At 40.5% G+C, this 25,287-nt stretch overlaps 1 long non-coding RNA gene across 4 annotated transcripts in view; it reads right to left on the bottom strand.

The window, feature by feature from the left end:
* LOC112580614 overlaps positions 1-25,287 on the bottom strand; it is a 270,834-nt gene that overhangs the window by 10,967 nt on the left and 234,580 nt on the right. For 2 of the 4 annotated variants that reach the window (XR_006546495.1, XR_003104941.2), the window contains 5 exons: positions 9,792-9,889; positions 8,014-8,116; positions 5,516-5,633; positions 3,553-3,697; positions 2,518-2,753 (listed from right to left, as the gene is read on the bottom strand). This is a non-coding gene — a long non-coding RNA (uncharacterized LOC112580614). Of the gene's footprint in view, positions 1-2,517; positions 2,754-3,552; positions 3,710-5,515; positions 5,634-8,013; positions 8,117-9,791; positions 9,890-25,287 lie in introns of all 4 variants that reach the window. The other 2 variants (XR_006546496.1, XR_006546497.1) reach the window with 2 other exon arrangements.

Genomic DNA, 25,287 nt, shown 5'->3' with positions numbered 1-25,287 from the left:
TATGATTCAGTGAATGTTGGCAGTTTGATCTCTGGTTCCTCTGCCTTTTCTAAATCCAACTTGTACATCTAGAATGTCTTGGTTCATATACTGCTGAGCCTAGCTTGGGGAATTTTGAGCATTGCTTTGCTAGCTTGTGAGATGAGTACAACTGTGTGGTAGTTTGAACATTCTTTGGTACTGCCTTTCTTTGGGATTGGAATGAAAACAGACCTTTTCCAGTCCTGTGGCCAACACATTATGCAAAATGCTGGGCTGGATGACTCACAATCTGCAATCAAGATTGCTGGGTGAAATATCAAGAACCTCAGATATGCAGATGATTCTACTCTAATGGCAGAAAACAAAGAGGAACTAAAGAGCCTCTTGATGAGGGTAAAAGAGAAGAGTGAAAAAGCTGGCTTAAAATTCAACACTTAAAAAACTAAGATCATGGCATCTGATTCCATCACTTCATGTCAAATAGATGGGGAAAAAGTGGAAGCAGTGACAGATTTTATTTTCCTGGGCTCCAAAATCACTGCAGACAGTGACTGCAGCCATAAAATTAAAAGATGCTTGCTCCTTGGAAGAAAAGCTATAACAAACCTAGACAGCATATTAAAAAGCAGATACATGTTGCTGACAAAACTCCATATAGGTAAAGCTATGGTTTTTCCAGTAGTCTCTACAGATGTGAGAGTTGAACCATAAAGAAGGTTGAGTGCCAAAGAATTGATGCTTTTGAAATGTGGTGCTGGAGAAGACTCTTGAGAGTCCCTTGGACAGCAAGGAGATCCAACCAGTTTTCTTTTTTTGTGGTATCTTTGTCTGATTTTGGTGCCAGGGTGATGATGGTCTCATAGATATGAGTTATTTAGGAATTGCACAACAATTTATATTTATAGAGCACTTTACAATTATCTGCTCATTAAATCTTATGATATTTCTGTTCCTTCCTATGCAGTTCTTTGGAGAATTTCAGAAGGATAGGTTTTGACTTCTCTAAATGTTTGATAGGCTTCACTGTGTGAAGCCATTGGCTTTTGGACTTTGTTTGTTGGAAGAGTTTTAATCACAGTTTCAGTACTTTCGATTGGTCTGTTCATATTTTCTATTTCTTCTTGGTTCAGTCTTTGAAAGCTATATCTTTCTAAGAATTTGTCCAGTTCTTCTATGTTGCCCATTTTATAGTCATATAGTCATATAATGACCCTTTGTGTTTCTGAGATACTAATATTTTTAAATCTCAAATCTATCATCGCTTAAAAGACTACTGAAGAGTTTCCTAAAAACAAGGCAATGAAAATCATTGTCAACAAGTCTTATCAACCCTTCCATTTCTCTAAGGACTCACTTGTGTTATTTTATTTAATAGTAATCCTAATACTCTGTAGATGGACACCATTATCTTCATTCTGCAGCAGGGAACATTGGGTGGGAGAAGTGACTTACCTAAGGTCACACAACCAATTAATGGCAGGGAAAGGTTTACATGTCTTCTGAAACCAAAGTCTGATGTTTTCCTTTACTTTGTACTATCCTGTCTCATTTTTAGTGTAGCTTTTTTTCTGTGGATTAAGATCTGGACATTTTATAATTCAGATTCAGCAGACCTTTTGTGTGTTTAACAGCGTACTGATGGCTCATGTGGACCATGTCATTTGTCCCTACAATAAGCATTTTGGGCACTTCTGTCTTCATCTTACAGATCAGGAAACTGAGGCTTAAAAAAAATGAAAGGAATTACCTCAGAGTGCAAAAAAAAAAGCTGGGTGCTGTGACTCCAAACCATAGCACACAGCATCTCTAGTGACACGTGAGGAAAGGTACTTCCTGCCTTCATGCCAGGATCTCTGCCTTTTCTGGAGAGCACACTCAAGACCACTGCCTGGTGAAACTGGATGGCTTTCTTCTAGAAGAGGAAAGGTAATGTTTTGGGAATGGAGATTGATGTCCAGAGATTTAGCATGACCAGGGGCAAACTTTATACTTCACACATTTTCAAAGGGCTGGCATTCTGAGACACATCAGGTACATTAGTAGTTGAGTCTGTTCACAATTACCGAAGAATTGATGCTTTTGAAATGTGGTGTTAGAGAAGACTCTTGAGAGTCCCTTAGACAGCAAGGAGATCCAACCAGTCCATCCTAAATGAAATCAGTCCTAAATATTCATTGGAAGGACTGACGCTGAAGCTGAAACTCCAATACTTTGGCCACCTGATGTGAAGAGCTGGCTCATTTGGGACGACCCAGAACGATGGTATGGGGAGGGAGAAGGGAGGAGGGTTCAAGATGGGGAACACATGTATACCTGTGGCGGATTCATTTTGATATATGGCAAAACCAATACAATATTGTAAAGTTAAAAAATAAAATAAAATTAAAAAAAAACACAATGAATTGAAAAAAAAAAAAAGACTCTGATGCTGGGAAAGATTGAAGGCAGGAGGAGAAGGGATGAAGGAATGAACAGCGGATGAGATGGTTGGATGGGATCACTGACTCAATGGACATGAGTTTTGAGTAAACTTACCAGGAGATGGTGATGGACAGGGAGGCCTGGCGTGCTGCAGTCCATGGGGTCTCAAAGATTTGGACACGACTGAGTCACTGAACTGTTTACAATACTTCACAAACACTCAAATTCTTGAGTCTCTCAGGTTCCACACCTCTACAGTTTATAGTTGGTTAAAAGTCCCCATTCCTTTGGTAATAGCATTCTTGGAAATTGTGCTTTGAGTTCAGTTCTTCTGGGAAAGACATAACCTACTGAAGAGGTACAGAAAAGAGTTGAAACCTTAACTGTTGAGCTTACCCAGGAGAGTAAATACGAACCGCTTCCATCTTTCAGGCTGAATTATAGCTTATCAAGCACACGTTAAAACTTTAAGCCTTTTTTTCCTTAAGTAAGAATAAATCTAAGTTGACTCTTCCAGCATATGTATTTGTTTTCCCTACACTGTCTATAAACCATGTCCAAGGTGAGTATTTATAAGCCTGAGCAAAAACTAGACAAACAATTCTGAGAGTGAGTGGCAACTGTAACAGTTCATGATAAGACAGTCACAACAAAGGAAATGCTGCATTAAGTGATTTTCCCTGCAAATCCTTTATACATGTGTCAGGCTGTGTGCTGGCAGAATGCAAGAGAATAAATCAAAGAGAATACCCGTGTAAGAAAGGGTTTTTAGCAAATGCTGTCTTGCATGCATAAATCAAATAAATAGTGATTAAAAAAACTAAAAGAACAGGATAAATTTCTATGGAATTTTACACAATGAAATTATTTAGCAGTTTCACAACAATTTATATTTATAGAGCACATTACAATTATTTGCTCATTAAATCTTATGACATTTCTGGCAAGTAGGTCCATACCATTAGTTTAATTTTATAACCAAGGTAACTGAAGCAGGGAATTTTCAAGGTTGCACAGTCAGATGTGAGCAGGAGTTACTTTGGAACTCTTGCTCCCACAATCTTGAGTTGCATTTCTGGGTAGGGGTTAAGCTGCCTCTTAGCTTCCTCCTTGATGCAAGACAGTTTGGGGTGGGGGTGGGGTACCTACCTGGGCATTTGGGGGTAGGTGTTAACGGCAATGGCTCTTGGCAGTTAATCTAGAAGTGCCAGTGGTAGATATTGGCTTTAGCATTTCAGCTGGAATGTGGACCCATCAGCATGTTGATACACATGTATACAGTGCAAATCCACATCTGCAATACAGCCTAGTTTGAGATATTCATAATGGTTAAGTCCAAAGCTATAGTTCTCAGCCCAGGCTGCAATACTTGCGGGGGGGGGGGGGGCATTAAAAATACACTGATAAACCAGTGCCTCAAGATCAATTAAATCTAAATCTCTGAGGTTGGGGCTTGGATAAGGATAGCTTCGAAGAGCAACTTTTTCTAATATGTAATCAGACTAAAGAACCATTGGTACAAAGATCCCTCCAGAGTTGCTGCTCATGGTTGGGCAGGTTGTTCCCTGCATGAGGATACCTAATGGAGAGGCCAGTAAAGACTGAATCAGCTCACACACAGGGTGCCCTACCTTGGAAGTGGCATTTTTTCTCAAGAGTCACCTTTTGTCTAATTACCACAAAGGGAGCCTGGAGTCATTCCCCTATTCTTGGATATGCATTTTTGCATATCCTACATATTTTGTTTTCAGCTTTTTTTTATGCATTCAGTAAAAATTACATTGAACATCTACTGCATGCTGGGCACTCAGTATACATGGGGATACACAACAAAGCCATCACAAGCCTGTCCCTATGTAGTCCACAGTCTGTTGGGGAAGACAAGTGACTGAACAGGGAGTTAACACAACACATGGACTGCTCCAGCAGCATGAGTGCAGGAAGCTGGGGAGGATACTAGAAGGGCACTGCCCCAGACCTGGGACACAAGGGGACCTCATGATGGACATGGGCAGGGGTAGCATTCAAGACTCAGTGGCAGCATCTGAAGAAACCTGGGATCAAGACAGGTGAGGACTATGGGGAATTGGCAATGGTTCAGCCCATTCACCCGGAGGATGGAGTAAAGAAAAGCTGGAGGAAGAGCTAGGAGTGCAGTGAGTTTTCCCAATCTTCCAACAGCATGGCTGGCCACCTGCAAGCTTAATCTTTTGTGCTCTGCCCCTCCGTCCTACCTTCTTCTTTCTATCTGCTCTCCTTCCCTACCATCTTCTCTCCATATATACAGTCCTTTATTAGAGCATAAAATACCTAGACAACCTGTTCCCTACTTCCTGGCACTGGAAAGAACTGGAAAGCTTGAAAGCAGGCAAAAGAACAAACATGGGGACACAGATGTCACCAGTTCACTTGGCACCACCTGGCGAAACCACACAATTGGTGCAACTCTTTCCTTGCTCACTGCTCTTTTTATTTGATGTGCCTGGTCCTAAACTGATAGTCAACAGTGCCATCCTAATCCCTGGGACTAGTGGGAGTGGTGTGGAGTTGGGGGATGGGGTATTATAAATGAGACAAGATTGGGCATGAACTCATGAAATTACTGAAGCTGGGTGATGAGTACATGAGTTTTTACTAGTTCTGATTTCTGATTATGTTTGAAATTTTCCATTATAGAAAGGATAGAAACAAAAACAAAACTTAAAATCTTCTCCTGTTTCTTCCTTTGTTTTGCTTACCATTGCCTCTAGTGATACTGTTTTCAAAAAACTCTGGTTTGATTTGGTTTAGGTTCTATTTTTCACTTCAAAATAACAATATACCTTTATTTTGTTCATAGGGCTATTATGCATGTGTGCAGATTCAGTCGCTCAGTTACGTCCAACTCTCTGCAACCCCATGGGCTGTAGTCTGCCAGGTTTCTTTGTTCATGGAATTTTCCAGGCAAGAATACTGGAGCAGGCTATTATAATGAGCCAAAATTCCTAATCCATTAAAATCATAATGTAGTGGATCAAAATTCACTTCATCCTCAGAAGTTTGTGTTTGTTTGTATGACATACTCACCCACTCCCTTTGGATTACCCACTCATGATCCTGATAAATGGCCTACCTTCCTGTCTTGCTGTGGCCACAGCAAACTTTCAATATTCAGAGATTGTCAGGCTGACCTTCTGTTTCCACACATTCTGTGAAATCAAAGAATGTTTCTGCACTTACAGTTGGAAGGCCTGCAATGGGATAGGGGGGAAATGGACAATCAGCCTTTGAGCAACTACATCTCCCATTCCTCCAACCCTGTCCCATCCCATTTCCATACATTAGCTGCAGCAGCTGCACAGCAACTGTCCTGTCTTCTAATGCGTGAGACCGCATACTTGTAAACTGAAATGAGACTTTCCACAGGCCTCCAAGCCATGAAATAAATCATTCACTCTGTTTCACAATGTTCTAGAGTAATAGTGTACATGTTTGCCACAAAACATGGGCTCCTCTGCCCTCCTCAGCCCTGGTAGCTCGCCCATACATCTATGGTACATGGGTGGCATGCTCTGTTCTACACTGTTCTCTACACCTGCTCCTCCCTATTGCGATGGAGCTCCCTAAGTACATGGGCAGGACAGTCTTTTCTAAACTCCCAGGACCTAGTGTTCTGCTTGACCCAGGGTAGATGATCCACATGTGTTTGTTAAATGAATGGATGTCCTAATCATACCGATATGTAAGCCTATTTCATTTGTAAGGAATTCATTTGGAAATACTCTATTTGGAAACAAAGAATAAGTATATCCCATATTCGAGTCTTCCAGCAGGTAGATGTGGTTATGTCATACCCAAGTCTGGATGGCCTCCTTTCCCATACATGTGAGCCATGACTTGGCTTCCTAAGACTGAGTCTGATTAGAACACAGTCATTCTGTTCCAACTCTATCTCTTCCAAAGAATTAAAAAGAAAGAAAAACCAAACTTTTCATTCATGCTTTTGTCAATATTGAAAAACCAGCTTATTTATGAAGGATTTCTATTACTTTAACCAGTCTCTATATCTTCTTATGGCTACAACCAAAGTCTTTATGGATCTTGTCTAGTCCCAAAGGCCAATTAATCTCTCTTCTGTGCTGTGATCTCCAGGGCCCCAAGAATGAGTTTACAGAGAGTTTATGGGAAGAACCTTCTCTACAACAAGACAATGCAGACTAAGTTTGCTCTGCCTTCCCTTTTTGGTTCCAGCTCCAGGACAAATAGGAAGTGAATGAAGATTTGCAGCCCATTAAAAAGAAGGACCCCTGAACTGCACCTTGAAAGAAAACAGAAGGAAGAATCAGCAGGCTCTGCCCTGCTATGCTACTGAGAACTTACTAGATCACACAAGCATTCAGCCATAAATTTGCTTCCACTAGCACAAATCACACAAATATGACAGGACTGAACATGTGCTAGAACCAAATGTGCACAGATTCTTCTGTCATCTCCTCAACCAAATCTGAAAATAGGAATTTCATAGTTCTTCCCTTCATTAGGAACCTGACTTTAAAAAAAAAGTGGGGGAGAGCCTGAAAAGGTGAGGAGCCTCAAACATATGTAGCTAAGGCTGTGCTCTCCTTGCCTGCCTCTCCCGTCAGGCGTCAGTGCCCCTGACCTCCCGCATGGTGGGGCAAACTGCACCCACTCTGGCTTTGCCACACCTTGACTGCCCGCCTGAGCAGTCAGTTGAGGAAAACTGAGACTTGGAGAAATTGAAACCACTTCCCTCAGAGCATTGCATGAGTACCCAATAAGCTCACTGATACTCTTAGACTAGCGAGGGTTCCTGTGCTATCGGGGCTCAGCAAAGGCGAGCTGCCCACCCCCTGGATGGCCCTTGTGCTCTGCTCAGTGAGACACTGCTTCTCCAGCTTTCTGTGGGCATGTCTCTTCCTCTTCTCTGACTCCATCATTGTCCTGGCTGCCCCTCAAGGCCAGAGCCCCTGTCTCCTCCCTGTCTCATGGCACCCTCTCTCATTAGGCACTCAATAAATGTTGTTGACAGACTGGCTGACTGCCTGGCTGACTAAAGATGGCATCTTTCCACCAAGGGCAAGTGTCCTTCGCTGCCTTTATTTATTGCTTAATGTCAAATGGTGTCATCAGCATGATATAATTTTCCTGAAATGCCCATCAAGATTAATAAGAGTTAAAGAAACCTAAATCATTGGAGGGTATTGGCCCTAATTAGTATCATATCACTGCTGCTGCTACTAAGTTGTTTCAGTCGTGTCCGACTCTGTGCGACCCCATAGACGGCAGCCCACCAGGCTCCTCTGTCCACGGGATTCTCCAGGCAAGAACACTGGAGTGGGTTGCCATTTCCTCCTCCAATCATATCACTAGTAACAAAATTTGAGTAATGTCTTATAAGTGTAGAAATCTTTGAGTTAAACATGTCAATTTACCCCTGATTTTTATCTGTTACCAATTTTTATGACATCATTCCTATGTACATTAGAGAATTTTCAAGGAAATTTTCAAGAAAGTAGAGAATTACTTGCTATTACTTTAAGTTTGGGGGACAAAAATTAAGAAGCACATTTTATGCTATTTAACAAACAATAAGAATAAACAAAACTGTACCCCTTTTTCCATGTGGAGGTCTCCCTTCTTTTCAACAGTCAGCAGGCCTTGGAATCAAAGTGAAGGCATCTTTGTCCCAAGCTACATTCATCACCATTCTTGCCTATATGATTTGCAAGAGGATGGGGAAAATATTTAAGTTCGATCAAGTCCTTAGATAGCTTTTACCTTATTAAAGCATTAAATAAAAACATAGAGACAGATAGACACACACACACCAAGAACATAGTAAATCCAGTTTTATGAGGTTTATGAAATAGTTCTGATTAAAAATCCATCCATTTGTCATTTTCCCTTGTCTGCCATTCTTATAAAATCCCCATCACTATTCTTTCACAAACACTCTCAAAATGCTGTCAGATGGGTTATCATTGCCTTGCACTTTTGTTCTTTTGTTAATTTTGGATAAAGTCCTAGAGTGTAGCAATATTATTGAACTCATTTCTGCTTAGGTCTCAAGTTTCCATAGCTCCTCTATTACCAAGCAGCAATGCACCCTATAGGCACAATAAATAAATAATACAATACTGAAGCTCTAACAAATCACAAAATACATTATTAAAAAATTAAGAAATAAATATCCTCCTCTTACTTAAATAGAGATTGATTTTATAATGTGGAATGCTGAGGAGAGCTGCTCTGAGATATATTAAAGCCTGGGGACACACAGAATACACTGTAATGGGCCTTCTGCTCCCTCAGTCAGAGGGAAACACTCCTCCAAGTGAATGGATGTATTTGTGAAATGGAAGCTGATATTCTCTGTTTGTTCACAAGCCAAATATGATGCACTGCTCCCTTTTTCACATGAGGGAGGAAAGACCTGCAGGACACATCTGTCTTCCCTAAGCACAAACTGAGAGTCTAGATGAGAGTGATGAAGATAAATGCTTTCCTGAAACTGAAGTTGGAGAAGAACTATTTCTTTCTCTTGACTTTAAATCACAATTCCGGCTTCCAAAAAGATGTTCTCAAACCAGGATTCTGCCACATTTCCTCCAAGGTGCTTTATTTAACAAGGAGAGGATATGGCATAGATCTCTCCTCAATGTTTACATTCCAAGAGAAAAAGTTAAATAGGATCCTTTCTCCACAGGCATGAAGATTTTCTATGGAACAGACAAAGTCTATTGGGTCCTAGGACTCTCAGGAAGTTACTCCTGTCTTGTTCACCTTGATGTCTGTGTTGATAAGCCACTACTTCTGTACTGAACAAATACTCTTACTCCATTCTGGAGTTGTGTGGCATTTCCCTATCCTGGCCATAGATGAATTGAGACTGAGAAAACCGTGCTGACTTCACTGCCCTCTGCAAAGACATGAGGGGGAAAGACAATGGCTAACAAGTGCTGCCATCCTTTCCTCATCCCAGAACTTTGCAAGAAGTTTACTCTGGCGGCACAAAAACCCACTTCATTTCCTTATCTCACCACTCTCTACAAAAGATGCTGGGTAGGCTCTAACAACCTCCCAGAGAAGGGACGTTGAATCCATGCAGAGAGGACTTCCCACCAACTGAGTTATTTTTAACAGACCACTGGAAATAGTTTACTCGAAATGAGCTGACCCATTTGCGGATAAGATAGTAAGTAAGTAAGCCCCTCTGGTTCCAAAGGCTCTTAGGGCACTATTGGCCAAAACCTCAACTATGTTTTCTATATGACTGCTCCTTTATCTTCCGTAAGTACATTAGGCATATATCGGATATAAGGCATATATAAGTGATGATTTAGTATTTGCTTTTCTTATTCCCGATGGAGAGATCTTCTCTCCTGTACCTGAAGTTCTCTGAAATGTGTGACTTCCAGGACTGGGGCTCACAGAGACTCTGCCATCTTCAATATACAGCTTCTGAGATCACCTTAGACTTGAATACCTGGATGACAAATGGAAAAGAGAAAAGTAGAAGAATGCAGGGAGATTTTTCATGTATCAATCTTGATGTAGAATATATAACTTCCATGAATGTTCCACTGGCCAGAACTAGTTACAGGATCTTACATTCAAGCGGGGCTGGCACGAGCCACCCCAGTTAGGCATCTACATGATGGTGATAAAGACTACAACAGCAGAAAATCAGAAGGTTGGTGAGAAATGTATCAGCTGGCATCCCTGAGACTCAAAATCTCAGTGTGGAAAACTTAAGCTATTTCACATCCCATGGGAATTCTGAAATTTTTATAAAGATCTTGGTAAATTCTTCAGATTTTAATTCTCAACATGTTGTCTGACTTTTGGATTTGCACTTCTGTACCTGCTGGTTCCATCCTTCAGTGGGTTAAAAAGTACACAAGGTAGCCTCTTCTTAGTTTGGAATGACCCTATGCATGCATACACACATTCACATAAAGTGCATGTGAAGACAATAGATCCTACTAAAAACAGGTCATGGCACTTATGGATCCCACTGAAATTCACAGTAAACAGTTTCCCATTCATGGTAATCCTGCAACAGAATTTCTAAGCATCTGCATCATTCTCCCAAAAACATCCAAGTTCTTCATGCCTCACTGGCTTACCAGTCTTCCTCTCCCTTTTAACCTGCTGTTCTGCTCTTTTCTCCTCATCTGAGGAGTAAAATTCCAAATTCCAGCTTGCCTCATACAGACCACATTGGTTCTCTTGGTTTCCTTGAGCCCTTACCTTCAACCCCTAACAGTTTGTCAAGGTGTTTTACTGAGAAGTACTGGGAGAAGAACACTTTTTATATGGTTCTATCAGTTAATTCCCAGGAAGTGTGTAACCTCACTCTTTTAAAACAGCTGTTTATTCATTTATTTCACAACAATGCCAGATGCTGGGCTAGATGGAAGAATATAATGATGAACAGTCCTGACTTCCTGGAGCTTACACTTGAGCAGTGGAGAGAGTGAAAAGCAATGACTTATAAAGTAATCGCAATTTGTAATAATGTTACACTAGAAACAAATAAAGGGCTGCAGTTTAAAATACTGTAGAGGTAAGCACAATAAACTGTGGAAAATTCTGAAAGAGATGGAAATACCAGACCACCTGACCTGCCTCTTGAGAAACCTATATGCAGGTCAGGAAGCAACAGTTAGAACTGGACATGGAACAACAGACTGGTTCCAGATAGGAAAAGGAGTACATCAAGGCTGTATATTATCACCCTGCTTATTCAAGTTATATGCAGAGTATATCATGAGAAATGCTGGGCTGGAAGAAGCACAAGCTGGAATCAAGATTGCCGGGAGAAATATCAATAAACTCAGATATGCAGATGATACCACCCTTATGGCAGAAAGTGAAGAGGAACTAAAAAGCCTCTTGATGAAAGTGAAAGAGGAGAGTGAAAAAGTTGGCTTAAAGCTCAACATACAGAAAACTATGATAATGGCCTCTGGTCCCATCACTTCATGGCAAATAGATGGGGAAACAGTGTCAGGCTTTATTTTCTGGGGCTCCAAAATCACTGCAGATGGTGATTGCCACCATGAAATTAAAAGACGCTTACTCCTTGGAAGGAAAGTTGTGACCAACCTAGATAGCATATTAAAAAGCAGAGACATTACTTTGTCAACAAAGGTCCATCTAGTCAAGGCTATGGTTTTTCCAGTGGTCATGTATGGATGTGAGAGTTGGACTGCGAAGAAAGCTGAGCACCGAAGAATTGATACTTTTGAACTGTGGTGTTGGAGAAGACTCTTGAGAGTCCCTTGGACTGCAAAGAGATCCAACCAGTCCATTCTGAAGGAGATCAGCCCTGGGATTTCTTTGGAAGGAATGATGCTAAAGCTGAAACTCCAGTACTTTGGCCACCTCATGCAAAGAGTTGACTCATTGGAAAAGACTCTGATGCTGGGGGGTATTGGGAGCAGGAGGAGAAGGGGACGACAGAGGATGAGATGGCTGGATGGCATCAACTTGATGGATGTGAGTTTGAGTGAACTCCGGGAGTTGGTGATGAACAGGGAGGCCTGGCATGTTGCAATTCATGTGGTCGCAAAGAGTCGGACACGACTGAGCGACTGAACAGAACTGAACTGATCTGAACTGAAGCCTATTCTATGTAGGACACTCGGGAAGTCCTGTCCAAAGAAAAGAAATATCATTTAAACAAGGATTTATATGTTGATAGGTAGCTAACCATGTGGGCAACACATTTCATGCAAAAAGGAAGGACAACATTTATCATGTCATATAACTGAGAAAAAACAGGTTTAGGGGCATGCTGAGAACCACTATCTCTCCACCAAACCTCTCCTTCCAATGTTGATTATAACTATCAAGTGGCTGCCCAACCAGAGACTGAATTTTCCAGCCCACCTAGATAGGTGAGTCCATGTGACTCAGTGATGACCAAAGAAAAATATATGTCTTCCTCAATTTACTATTACACTTCAATAAATCCATTGTAAGTTGAAAATGCCTTAAAAGGATCTGGGACAATATAACAGAGTAGAAGGATCGTGAGCTCACCTCCTCCTATGTGGATATGAAAATCATACATAATTGCTGAACAATCATTGATTAAAAAAAAAAAAAAGACTGGAACTACCAACAAATATACACTACACCCAAAGACAGAGAAGAAAAACCACAGTAAGACAGTAGGAGGGGCACACTCACAGTGTAATTAAATCCCATATCCCTGGGACAGTGACTCACAAACTGGAGAATAATTATATTTCACAATTCTCCCACAGGAGAGGTCTGAGCTCCATGTCAAGCTCCCCAGCCTTGGGGTCTGCCATCAGGAGGAGGCGACCCCAGAGCATTTGGCTTTGAAGGCCAGCAGGGCTTGATCCCAGGAGATCCACAGAACCAGTGAAACAGAGACTCCTTTCTTGGAAGGCACACCAAGGTCTCATGTACACCAGGACACAGAGAAAAAGCAGTGACTTCATAGGAATCTGGCTCAGACCTACCTGTTGGTCTTGGAGGATCTCATGGGGAAGTAGAGGGCAGCTATGTCTCTCTCTGCAATCAGAAAAGCAAGGTGAAAATACTGGGAAGGGTTCATCTACTTGAACTCTAAATGGAAGCAGACATCTTGCTTGGATCATTAGCACCAAGACCTGGCCCCAGCCAATAGCCTAAAGGCAACAGTGCTGTGATACCTCAGGTCAAGCAACTAACAAGGTGGGACTATAGCCCCGTCAATCAGCAAACAGGATGCCTAAAGACTTCCTGAACCCACAGCCACGTCTAGACAAACCCCTTGGCATGACTTTGCCCACCAGAAGGCCAAGACCCAGCCTTAAATGATATATTAGACCAGCTGGACTTAACTGATATGTATGTGTATGTGTGTGTGTATATGTGTATGTGTGTATATATATACACATATATATATTATCATATCTCTGTGTATGTGTCTGTCTGTATCTCAAGAGACAGACAGACACACACACACCCAGAGAGAGAGAGAGAGACTGTTCTATTCAAAAGCAGCATGAAACATTCGCCGGGATAGATCACATGCTGAGCCACAAAGCAAGCCGTGGTAAATTTAAGAAAATTGAAATTTTATCAAGCATCTTTTCTGACCACAGCACTACGAGATTAGAATGTGAACAGCTGACTCATTGGAAAAGTCCCTGATGCTGGGAAAGATTGAGGGCAGAAGGAGAACAGGCTGTCAGAGGATGAAATGGCTGGATGGCATCACTGATGCAATGGATGTGAACTTGGGCAAACTTTGGGAGATGGTGAGGAACAGAGAGGCCTGGCGTGCTGCAGTCCATGGGTTGCAAACAGTCAGACATGACTGGGCGACTGAATAACAACAACAGGAAAAAACTGCAAAAAACACAAACATGTGGAGAGTGAACAATATACTACCAAATAACCAATGGATCATGGAAGAAATCAAAGAGGAAATGTAAAAAATACCCAGAGACAAATGAAAATGTGATGATCTTAAACCTATGGGATGCAGCAAAAATAATTCTAAGAGGGCAATTTATAAGCAATACAACTTTACCTCAGGAAACAAGAAAAATCTCAAGTAAGCGGCTTAACCTTAAACATAAAGCAAATCTAATACAGTTATGTAAAGTTTAAAAATAAAATAAAATTAAAAAAAAAAAAAAGAAAAAAAAAACATAAAGCAACTAGAGGAAGAAGAACAAACAATACTCAAAGTTAGTGGAAGGAAAGAAATCATAAAGATCAGAGCAAAAATAAATGAAATAGAAGCAAAGAAAACAATAGAAAAGATCAGTGAAACTAAAATCTGGTTCTTTGAAAAGATAAACAAAATTGATAAACCTCTAGCCAGAGTCATCAAGAAAAAAAGGGAGGAGACTCAAATCAATAAAACTAGAAATGAAAAAAAAGTTACAACCAACACCACATAAATACAGAATACTACAAGCCCCTATATGCCAATAAAATGGACCACCTAGAATCTGCTTTCAAGCTCACTTCTGTGGTTATTGACAGGACTCAGTTCCTTCAGGGCTATTGGACTTTGAGCCTCGGTTCTTTGCTGACAGTTGGCAAGTGGCTACCCTCAGTTCCTTGCCACATACGCCCTTCCAACATTCATTAGAACAAGTGCACACAAGGCACCAGAGAGCACTAATAAGGTGGAAGTCAGAGTCTTCTGTCACCTAATCATAGAAGTGGCAGCCCATCACTTCTACCATATTCTGTTAGAAGCAAGTCTCTAGATCCAGCCCGCACTAAGGGGGAAGAGAAAAGGTGAAAGTGAAAGTCATTCAGTCGTGTCCAACTCTGGCAGTCCCATGGACTATGCAGTCCAAGGAATTCCCCAGGCCAGAATACTGGAGTGGGTAACCTTTCTCTTCTCCAGGGGATCTTCCCAACCCAGGGATCAAACCCAGATCTCCTGCATTGTGGGCAGATTCTTTACCAGCTTGAGCCACCAGGGAAGCCCAAGAATACTGGAGTGGGTAGCCTATCCCTTCTCTAGTGGATCTTCCCAACCCAGGAATTGAACCAGGGTCTCCTGCATTGCAGGCAGACATCTTACCAGCTGAGCTACCAGGGAAGCCCAAAGGGGAAGGGATTACACTAAGGCATCAATACCACGAGGCAAGGATCTTTGGTAGCCATGTCAGAAATTGCCTACCACTGTAAGGTATAAACCTGTGCTGTGTTAAGTCACTGAGATTCCAGGTTTTTATCAGTTACAATGACAGGTATTACCTTAAGTGACACAGGAGGAGAGCAACCACAGATGGTTCTAGTAAAGTGAGGTCAGAGCAGACCAGGACATGCAATGCCTTATAAACACTGATAAGAAACTGGCTTTAATTGTAAGTGCAAGGGGAGGCCATTGGAGTTAAGCATGAGAAAGAAGGAATCCAAGTGTTGTTTCTAGCTACTGTTTATAAATGTACTGGTAGGAAGCAAGAGTGGAAGCAGAAAGACCCATCAGGAGACTGTTTTCATCTGAGGCAGTATTGGATAATAAACAAAGGGAGTGTGATGGTTAATTTTATGTGTCAACTTGGTTGGGCCACAATGCCTAAATACACATTCAAACATTGTTCTGGATATTTATGTAAGGGTGTTTTTGGACGAAATGAACATTTAAATCAGTAGACTTTGAGTAAAATAGATTGCCCTCCATCTTGTGGGTAGGACTCAATCAGTTTAAAGCCTGACATTCCTGAAACAAGAGTGAATTCTGCAGCAGGCGGCCTTTGGACTTCAACTGTAACATCATTAGCTTTCTCTCTCCTGGGCCTCCAGCCTGCTAGCTCACCCTACAGATTTTAGACTTGCCAGCCTCCACAACTGTGTGAGCCAATTCCATAAAGTCAATCTCTCTCTCTTTACACACACACATGTATAATATACACACATCCTATAGATTCTGCTTCACTGGAGTCAGGAATAATACAAGGGGCTTAAGCCTACCCAGTATTGAGCAGCAGCGCTGTGGAAGCAAATTCTGTTATTTTCTGCTATTTTTTAATAACTGTTCTGTGTTCTAAGCACTCTGCTAGATGTTTTATACACATCCTCTCATCCAATCATCCCACAAATAGATATTTATACCCATTTTACAAATGAGGAAATCAAGACTCAGGAAGTTAAGTGAATTACCCAAGATCACAAGCTAGTAAGAGTTAGAATTGCCTGATCAATTTATCAGGGGCCTATTTTTTTTTTTTTTCCAAATGTTTGAATGAAAAAAAGTGAATAACAGCAGAATAAAAAAAAATCAGTTTGGTGCTCTAAATCAGAAATTCCATTTTGCTGATGACCAAAGAAAATTCACTAAATCCAGGACATTTTCTTCATGTATGAAAATAACAGTTACAATCTGCAAAGGGCCCTTCTTTCTTCCAACACATGGCAATTATATCTTTACACTGCAACTGCAAATCTGGTTTTTAGTTTTCCCATTTTGTTTCCATAAGCACACTTTTACAGCCAATTGTTAACGGATTAACAACTTTGGGTGAAATCCATCAGTCTGACCTGGTTTACCTCCATGGCTGGGAGAGTGTGTTAGCAAGGACAGAGCTCAGAGGAGCTGGCTCTGACTTAAGCAGACCAAATGGAGCATCAGGTCCCCCAATAAACATTTACTGTGCCTCTGCTATGTTCCAGACACTCTACTGTGCATTCTGGACGATGCCTCATAAGCAGCAAAGAGTCTTTCTGAATCTTCTGGGTTCTCAATATAAAGAAATTCCTACCAGGAGATAAATACATCTAATACAGCAAAATATTTAGTCTCATAAATACAGCCAGTTTGATGTGTCCAAGATTTTTCTTTATATCTATCTCCTTATACCCAGTGACCCATCCATCCATCTCTCTCAACAGTTTCTAAGCAATGATATCTTAATAGTATATTGAAATAATCAACAAAATGGCAACATTCAAAACCTGCTCTCTATTGAACTTCTTTTGTGTACCAAAGCTTCCAAGGAAGTCACTCAAGAGCTGTTATCATTTGAAAGGTGAGGATTACTAATCCCCAGGATTTGATGCACTGCCCCCATCATACAGCTGCACTCCAGCTTCTGGAGGTCAGGAATGCAAAAAAAAAAAAAAATCATATTTAATTTTTTCCCAAGAGGAAGGAATATACAAAGAAAATCAGACTTGGAAAAAATATTCCAGGCTTTTATTCTTGTAGTTTAAATGAATTTAAAAAGCAGAACATGTTGAAAGAAAAAGAACATGAAGACAGTATAGAAAATACAAAGTTAGAATCTTCCTTGAGCCCATTACACTTCCTCTGCACCATAGAGAAGCCCCTGTCCTATAAGGGGACAAATAAGACAGTAGGAAAGAATTAAGTAACAGAAGCTGCTGAGAAGGCAGTGAGTAGATCTAACTCTGGCTGCAGAAGCTGAGTGAAGGGTAGAAGGAATAGGAAGGACCCAGGACCAGCATTACAGAGTGAATTACAGAAAGCAGCCACAGAGGAATGAACTTCTGAGTAATCTGGAAGGGAGAAATGCAGCTTTCCTTCTGTCCATAAAATCCTTCACCCTGTAACTGAAGCTAGAGTTTTGTAGGAGGAAGTATTCACAGACAGTGGTATTTTGGAGAAGGCGTTTTGCCCAAGGCACCAGCAGAATACATTTGTCATCTGAAGGCAACACATGGAGAACTGTACCTCCAGGTTTTCAGTGTTGCACAGAATTGTGCTGTCACCAACAGGAACAGAAAAAGCTAGAAAGAGAAATGCAAACGATCGAGTCTGAATAGTTCAAATGAAAGGTCCTTGAATTATGAAGACTGAATTTCTAGAGTCATGGGCAGGAAGACATGATACCTAGGATAGAATATTCACTTTAGTACAAGAAACTGGCCTTGTGGGTGCGGACCAGCATAGATCTGCATTGGAGATGGCAATGTGGGTCAGCTCACAGAAGCAATTCAAAGGCAATGGAGAATGAGGACAGCAAAGCCCTGCTTCATCTGTGGTTAAGGGCATCTGTGGGCAGGGGAGCAGACAAGCAACAGAGAGAAAGCCACTTTTTTGGGGTATTCCAGGGTGAGCAGGAGTTCATCAGGCTAATGGCAGAAGGGAAGAAACATTCTAAGCCAAATGCAAAAGCATGGAAATAAGAAACAATATAGTTTATTCACCAATGGCTGGTGAAGAGGAACAATGACAATAATTACATTTACTGAATACTTTTTTACATTCATTATCTCATTTAATCCAAGATAGCCATGAAATCAGCATTACTGCTTCCATTTCACAAACGAGAAAACCAAGGCAAGAAAGCCAAGCTTCAGTCATTGAAGAAGAAATCAAACCTAGTTCTACACTGTACTGCATATTATTTCATTTTACTGTAAAATTATTAGTGCTGAAACAAATCATATTCAGTGTATTTAATAATTTATGTTGTATTTAATAAATCCTCCCTCAGCATGTGACCATGAGCACAGCCTCCTCAAATGACCATCTTAGATGTCGCCTCCTATTCACACCCAAACTTCTTGAAAGAGTCCTCATGCTTTGACTACATTTACTTACCTCCCACTGGACCTACCCTCAACCGATTGGTTATCTTCTGCACCACTGCTACACCTAAACTGCTCTTGCCAAGGTCTAAGGCCCATGTTTCATTCAATATGTTGACTACTTCTTGGTACTTCCCTTGCTTGATTCTTGGCTGCCTTAAATGCCATTGACTCCTCAGAATAATATCTCACTTTGGCGTCTGTGAGTTAGCAGTTTCCCCACCTTCTTTTTATCAGTTTCATGGCTCTTCGTCATACCCCCTTTTCAGTCTCCTCCTTCTCTGCTCATCCTTAGGAGATGCGAGTCCTTCAGGGCTCTCCTCTCTGGCCCTTTATCCACGTACCCCTGCGAGGTTTCATCAACACCTGGGCTTCAGTTATTACCACCTGTACTCTGCTGATTGTTGGAGAAGACCTCTGATGTTTTTGCTTGCTTCTGTTTCAAATATTTTCCGTCCAGCCCCAGCCAATTTTCTGGTGACAGCACCTGCTTTTCCTCTGAGGACCTCCCCTTGTCCTTACTGTCAGCATGGGTGGTTTAATGGGACTACATGGGTGGTCATGGGACCTGGGCCTTCATCCTGCTTCCTCACTATAGAAATTGCTTTAAGAATGGACACCCATATTATACAGAGTGAAGTAAGCCAGAAAGAAAAACACCAATACAGTATACTAACGCATATATATGGAATTGAGAAAGATGGTAACAATAACCCTGTGTACAAGACAGCAAAAGAGACACTGATGTATAGAACAGTCTTATGGACTCTGAGAGAGAGGGAGAGGGTGGGAAGATTTGGGAGAATGGCATTGAAACATGTAAAATATCATGTATGAAACGAGTTGCCAGTCCAGGTTCGATGCACGATACTGGATGCTTGGGGCTGGTGCACTGGGACGACCCAGAGGGATGGAATGGGGAGGGAGGAGGGAGGAGGGTTCAGGATGGGGAACACATGTATACCTGTGGCGGATTCATTTTGATATTTGGCAAAACTAATACAATTATGTAAAGTTTAAAAATAAAATAAAATTTAAAAAAAAACAAAAAAACAGAATGGACACCCAGCTGACTGGTTCAGGACTTTGCTCTCACTGTGGAGGAGACAGAAATTCCTTTTGGTTATGGGATCTGGACCTGAAAAGATGTAGCTTGTTGCTGTTCCAGCCATTTTGCTACCATGAGGAGAATATCTTTTAGAATGAAGCCAACAGAGGAGGAGCAGAATAGAAAAATGGGAGAGCAATGAATCCTGATGCCTCATTTGAATCATTGTATCCAGTCATGCCTCTAGACCTACAGGTAGCCACGCCATCTGTGGCTATTGAACACCTTATATATTTTAATATGCTTTATGTTTATATAGAACATAAACATATTAAATACATTTTAATGTGCTTTGGATATATCAGATTAAATAAAATATACTAATATTAAAATTAATTGTGCCTTTTTTCTACTTATTTAATGCAGCTACTAGAAAAGTTTAAATTATATATTGGCTCACATTATATTTCTACTGGACTATAATGCTCTAGACTTTTTAGTTATGTGATTGAAATGAAAGCAATGAGTGTAAAATTCTGTAATTCCTTAAAATACAACAACCAAATATTGGGTTGGCCAAAAAATTTGTTCAAATTTTTAAAACCCAAATGAACTTTCTGGCCAACTCAATACATCTATGCACCAGTCCCAAATGTGGCAAGATATCTGGTAGGAGAGACATTTATCTTAAAACTACTGAGATATCCTTTAAAAGTTGCTAGCAATTTTCTATCTATAGGTAAAGATATCAATTTGTCTTTGGAAAAGACTTCCTTTAAGAAAATAATTGGAAAGGTTTCTTTTTAATCCAAAGGTAAAGCTAATGTGCATGCATCATTTTTTAAGAAGATTTTCACCCATTAACCTAGATGTAAATGCCTCAAACTGACATGTAACATGTTTGTTTAGAAAAGCAGATTTCTGTATTTTTAATAGGAGCATGCCTGTGAAAGATTCTTTTCCCTAGATGTGATTTTTAACTTAATTATCTCTGTGCATTATTCTTTGTTCTTTGGGTGTGTATGTGTGCATGCGCGTGCGTGCGTACACATGTGGCTTTGATCTTAAATATACTTACAGGAGATCAGGAGCAGAAACCAGATGATGACAGGAGGTGTAGGGAGGCATGTGTATCTTTACCTTAAGCTGTGGGTAGGGACCTAAAAGGAACCTAACTGGAAATACCAAAGTCTACTCTGGATTGAAAGCTCACATGTGGTTTTATTTCAGGTGGTATAATCTAGATTTTGGAAAATTGAATGTCAAATTTTTTGATTGCCATGTCTGAACTCTTAGGACAAGATCACAGACTGTGGGTGAGAGTTGACTTTTTTTCTAAAGAAAGAAGCTGTAAAGCTGAGGGAGGGAAGCAGTTCTTGTCTCTTGAATGCCAAGAGCAAATCTGTCCTCTTGAGTAGGAGGGATGTGGAAAAGCACTGCCATTCTGGGCTGGCCACTGTAAATGTTACAGCATGCTGAGGAGTCCAAGAAAAGTGTCATAGCCAGAAGGAAACCACTTATTAAAGGGCATGGTCTAGAAGCAAGAGTATAGCTACCATCTATGTTTCCCTCTTCTGTGTTATAATTCCCTTCTAGTATCCCCAAGCTGTCTGCAGAATTTTGTTAGATACCACTGTTTGGTCTATGTATGTTCTGTAAGGCTAAAAGAATTACAAATGTCCAACCTGAGAGAAAGCACAGTAGAATGGAGAGAGCTGAAGCAGCTCAAAAAATTTAAACATAAGCTGTAAGAGCTGAGTCACCTCCTGGGTTGAATACAGCAGCTAGAGTCGGTTGAGGTGTGACAAGTGACCTCCAGGAGAGACTGGGGTAACAGTGTAAGCATGAATGAGGAATTCTCAATAGTTACTTGGCAGGGAGGACCCAGTAGCAGAGTGAAATTCCAAAGTCATGTGGAGGAAGTTCTCAGACGTTGTTAGCTGGGTCTTAAATGAAGTAATTCATGAATAGCAAAAATAGTAATGCTTATCAAATATTCCATGTGCTTCTCAACATTTCTTAGCACATATGTACTTAGATGGGGTCATGTAGCCAGTACTATTCAGCAGGTTGAGGGAATAGTAAGGGAAAGCTAAGAACCTCGGCACAGTTCTCCAGGTTCTTTCCCCCTCTGTGGCAACCAAAAAGGTAACGTATTCCAGATGACATAACTGTAAGATTCAACACCTGCCATCAGTGTATGTCTCTGTGTGGAACAGAGCCCACCACCAGCCTCTGCTAAGCACATAATATGAGTGAGAAATAAGTTTTTGTGTTCACTAAGTCCCTGAGATTTTTGTTTATTTGTTCTTTCAAATTATAGCATAACTTAGTCTACCTTCATGAACACACTAGTATTCATGTAATATGATGTGCATGGTACAAAGTAAACATTTCATAAATGTTAGCTCTTATGCAAATCTATATCCTGCTTGCCTTCAGATTCATTCCTTGCCTTCCCTATGTTCTGAGGCCTATCCTGAAAGGACTGAAGCCACAGGGCTCTGTTTCCAGGGCTCCTATGCCTGCTGCCTTCTGGCTGGGTTCAGACCATTAGAGGCACTTCAAAAGATAAGAGAGAGGAAGAAACTGAGATACCAAGAATTTTCACTCCCTCTTTCTGCCTTGGATGGCATCTCCAGAAGAAAGTGGATCATTAAAAGAAAATAAACAATCTAAAATTCTATACCCAAGAAAATTATCCTTTAAAAAATAAAGGCCAAATACGGTATATCAGAAAAACAAAACTGAGAGAATTTATCACCATCAGATCTATAGGAAAAGAAATACTAAAGGGATTCTTAATGATCCCAGATGCAAACACAGAATACAAGAAGGAATAACAAGAAACATAAAAGGTTTAAAATGAGATAAATCTAGATAACACTGACTGAACAATAACCAAAAAAAAAAAATCTGTGATTAAAAATATGTATACAAGTTAAAATTTTATAAAATCCTTTCATTGTCTGATTTGTTAGAAAAGTACTAATTTAAAAGTAACTCTAATGGAGTCAAGGATGTATGCTGTAATCTCTAGGTAACTGTCAAAAGAATAATAAAATGTATATAATTAGCAAGATATTAGAGAGGAAAATAAAATAAAAGCTACTTAATCCAAAATGTGCAAGAAAGGAGAATAAAAGAAGCAAAGAACAGATGGGACAGAAATAGATGGCAAATTTGAGTCAGATATATCATTAAATTACATTAAAGGTGAATATATTAAATATTCCAATTAAAAATACTTCAAATGATAAAATATTAAACCCAATTACACACTGCTTACCTGATTTGCCATAAATACAAAGATATACATAGACTGAAAAGAAAAAGATGAAAAAAGATAGACTGTGAAAACAATAACTGAAAGTGGAGGGGAGAAGGCTGGAATGGCTAAATCAACAGGACAAAAGCAGACGTTAAGGCAAGAAGCTGTTGTAAGAGCCTTCTGACTACCTGGTCTATTTACTACAGTTTTGCCCCCTCTCATCAAAGCTTCAATTATAGCCAAAGCGGATCTTCTAGAGCATTGGCCTGACTTTATTATATCCCTATTTAAATTCCTTCAGTGGGTTTCCATTGTCCCTAGTACATAGCCTCAATCCTCTCCATCATTCATCCTTTGCCTTCATCTCCAGCTTCACCTCTGGCAACTCCCTTTCACTTTCCTCATGTTTCAGCTCTAGGAAAAGTGTTAGTCCAGATACTCTCTCTTCAGATTCTTCTGGGCTTCATTCTTAACAATCTCCTTCCTCCACCCTGGACCCCAACTCTTCTTCAGTCTAACTCCTACTCACACTTAGGGTTTCAGCATATCTGTTCCCAAACAAACCTCTCCGGTCACCTAGCAAGCACTACAAGCATAGTCTTGGAAAGCATTTCCAATTAGGTCTTGTCATCTCTCTTCCCTGTATTTTGAAACTTTGAGACTAACATGAGAAATCTATGTTAGCCTACTAAAGGACAAAAGCTCACATGGAGTGGAGACAAGCCACCTAACTGAAATCCTCACAGATCAATCTGCCCAAAATTTGGAACGCATAAGGCCATCCTACACCATCCAACTCCAACCAAGCTGATCCTAACCAAAAGACTTATTTCAGATATCCCAATTATCCCATCCAACCCATGAAAGTGTTACATAAATTAAACAGAAGTTGTTCTAAACTACTAAGCAATGGATGATAGCAAAAGATAATCAATACAAAGTCCATCTAATGTGAAATCTTATAGTAAATATCTGGAAATAACATATAATAGTACTTTGAAATAAAGACTTTTCTTTTGACTGAAATATAAGGCATATCACCATAAAATCCCTAGAAGTAAAACATTTTCTAATGTAAATTGTTTTCTTAGGTCAGTCTCCCAAGGCAAAAGAAATAAAAGCAAAAATAACAAATGGGACCTAGTCAAACCTATAAACTTTTGCACAACAAAGGAAACAACATGAAAAGACAGCCCATGGACCGTGAGAAAATATTTGCAAATAATGTAACCAACAAGGGCCTAACTTACAAAATATACAAATAGCCCATTCAACTCTATATCAAAAAAACAAACAACCTAATCAAAAAATGGGCAGAAGATCTAAATAGACATTTCACCAAAGAAGACATACAGATGGCCAATAAGAACACGAAAAGATGCTCATCATCACTGATTATTCAGTTCAGTTCAGTTGCTCAGTTGTGTCCGACTCTTCGAGATCCCATGAATCACAGCACGCCAGGCCTCCCTGTCCATCACCAACTCCTGGAGTTCACTCAGACTCACGTCCATCGAGTCGGTGATGCCATCCAGCCATCTCATCCTCTGTCGTCCCCTTCTCCTCCTGCCCCCAATCCCTCCCAGCATCAGAGTCTTTTCCAATGAGTCAACTCTTCACATGAGGTGGCCAAAGTACTGGAGTTTCAGCTTCAGCATCATTCCCTTAAAAAATCCCAGGGCTGATCTCCTTCAGAAGGGACTGGCTGGATCTCTTTGCAGTAAGAGTCTTCTCCAACACCACAGTTCAAAAGCATCAATTCTTTGGCGCTCAGCCTTCTTCAAAGTCCAACTCTCACATCCATTAATGACCACAGGAAAAACCATAGCCTTGACTAGACGAACCTTTGTTGGCAAAGTAATGTCTCTGCTTTTGAATATGCTATCTAGGTTGGTCATAACTTTCCTTCCAAGGAGTAAGCGTCTTTTAAATTCATGGCTGCAGTTACCATCTGCAGTGATTTTAGAGCCCAAAAACATAAAGTCTGACACTGTTTCCACTGTTTCCCCATCTATTTGCCATGAAGTGGTGGGACCGGATGCCATGATCTTCGTTTTCTGAATGTTGAGCTTTAAGCCAACTTTTTCACTCTCTTCTTTCACTTTCATCAAGAGGCTTTTTAGTTCCTCTTCACTTTCTGCCATAAGGGTGGTGTCATCTGCATATCTGAGGTTATTGATATTTCTCCTGGCAATCTTGATTCCAGTTTGTGTTTCTTCCAGTCCAGCATTTCTCATGATGTACTCTGCATATAAGTTAAATAAGCAGGGTGACAATATACAGCCTTGACGTACTCCTTTTCCTATTTGGAACCAGTCTGTTGTTCCATGTCCAGTTCTAACTGTTGCTTCCTGACCTGCATACAGATTTCTCAAGAGGCAGGTCAGGTGGTCTGGTATTCCCATCTCTTTCAGAATTTTCCACAGTTTATCGTGATCCACACAGTCAAAGGCTTTGGCATAGTCAATAAAGCAGAAATAGATGTTTTTCTGGAGCTCTCTTGCTTTTTCCATGATCCAGT

Source organism: Bubalus bubalis, chromosome 19 (genome assembly GCF_019923935.1).
Source record: "Bubalus bubalis isolate 160015118507 breed Murrah chromosome 19, NDDB_SH_1, whole genome shotgun sequence".
In the NCBI taxonomy this organism is placed as follows: Eukaryota; Metazoa; Chordata; class Mammalia; order Artiodactyla; family Bovidae; genus Bubalus; species Bubalus bubalis.
The sequence above is the reverse complement of the archived record's forward strand: the minus strand, read 5'-3'. Positions and strand labels throughout refer to the sequence as shown.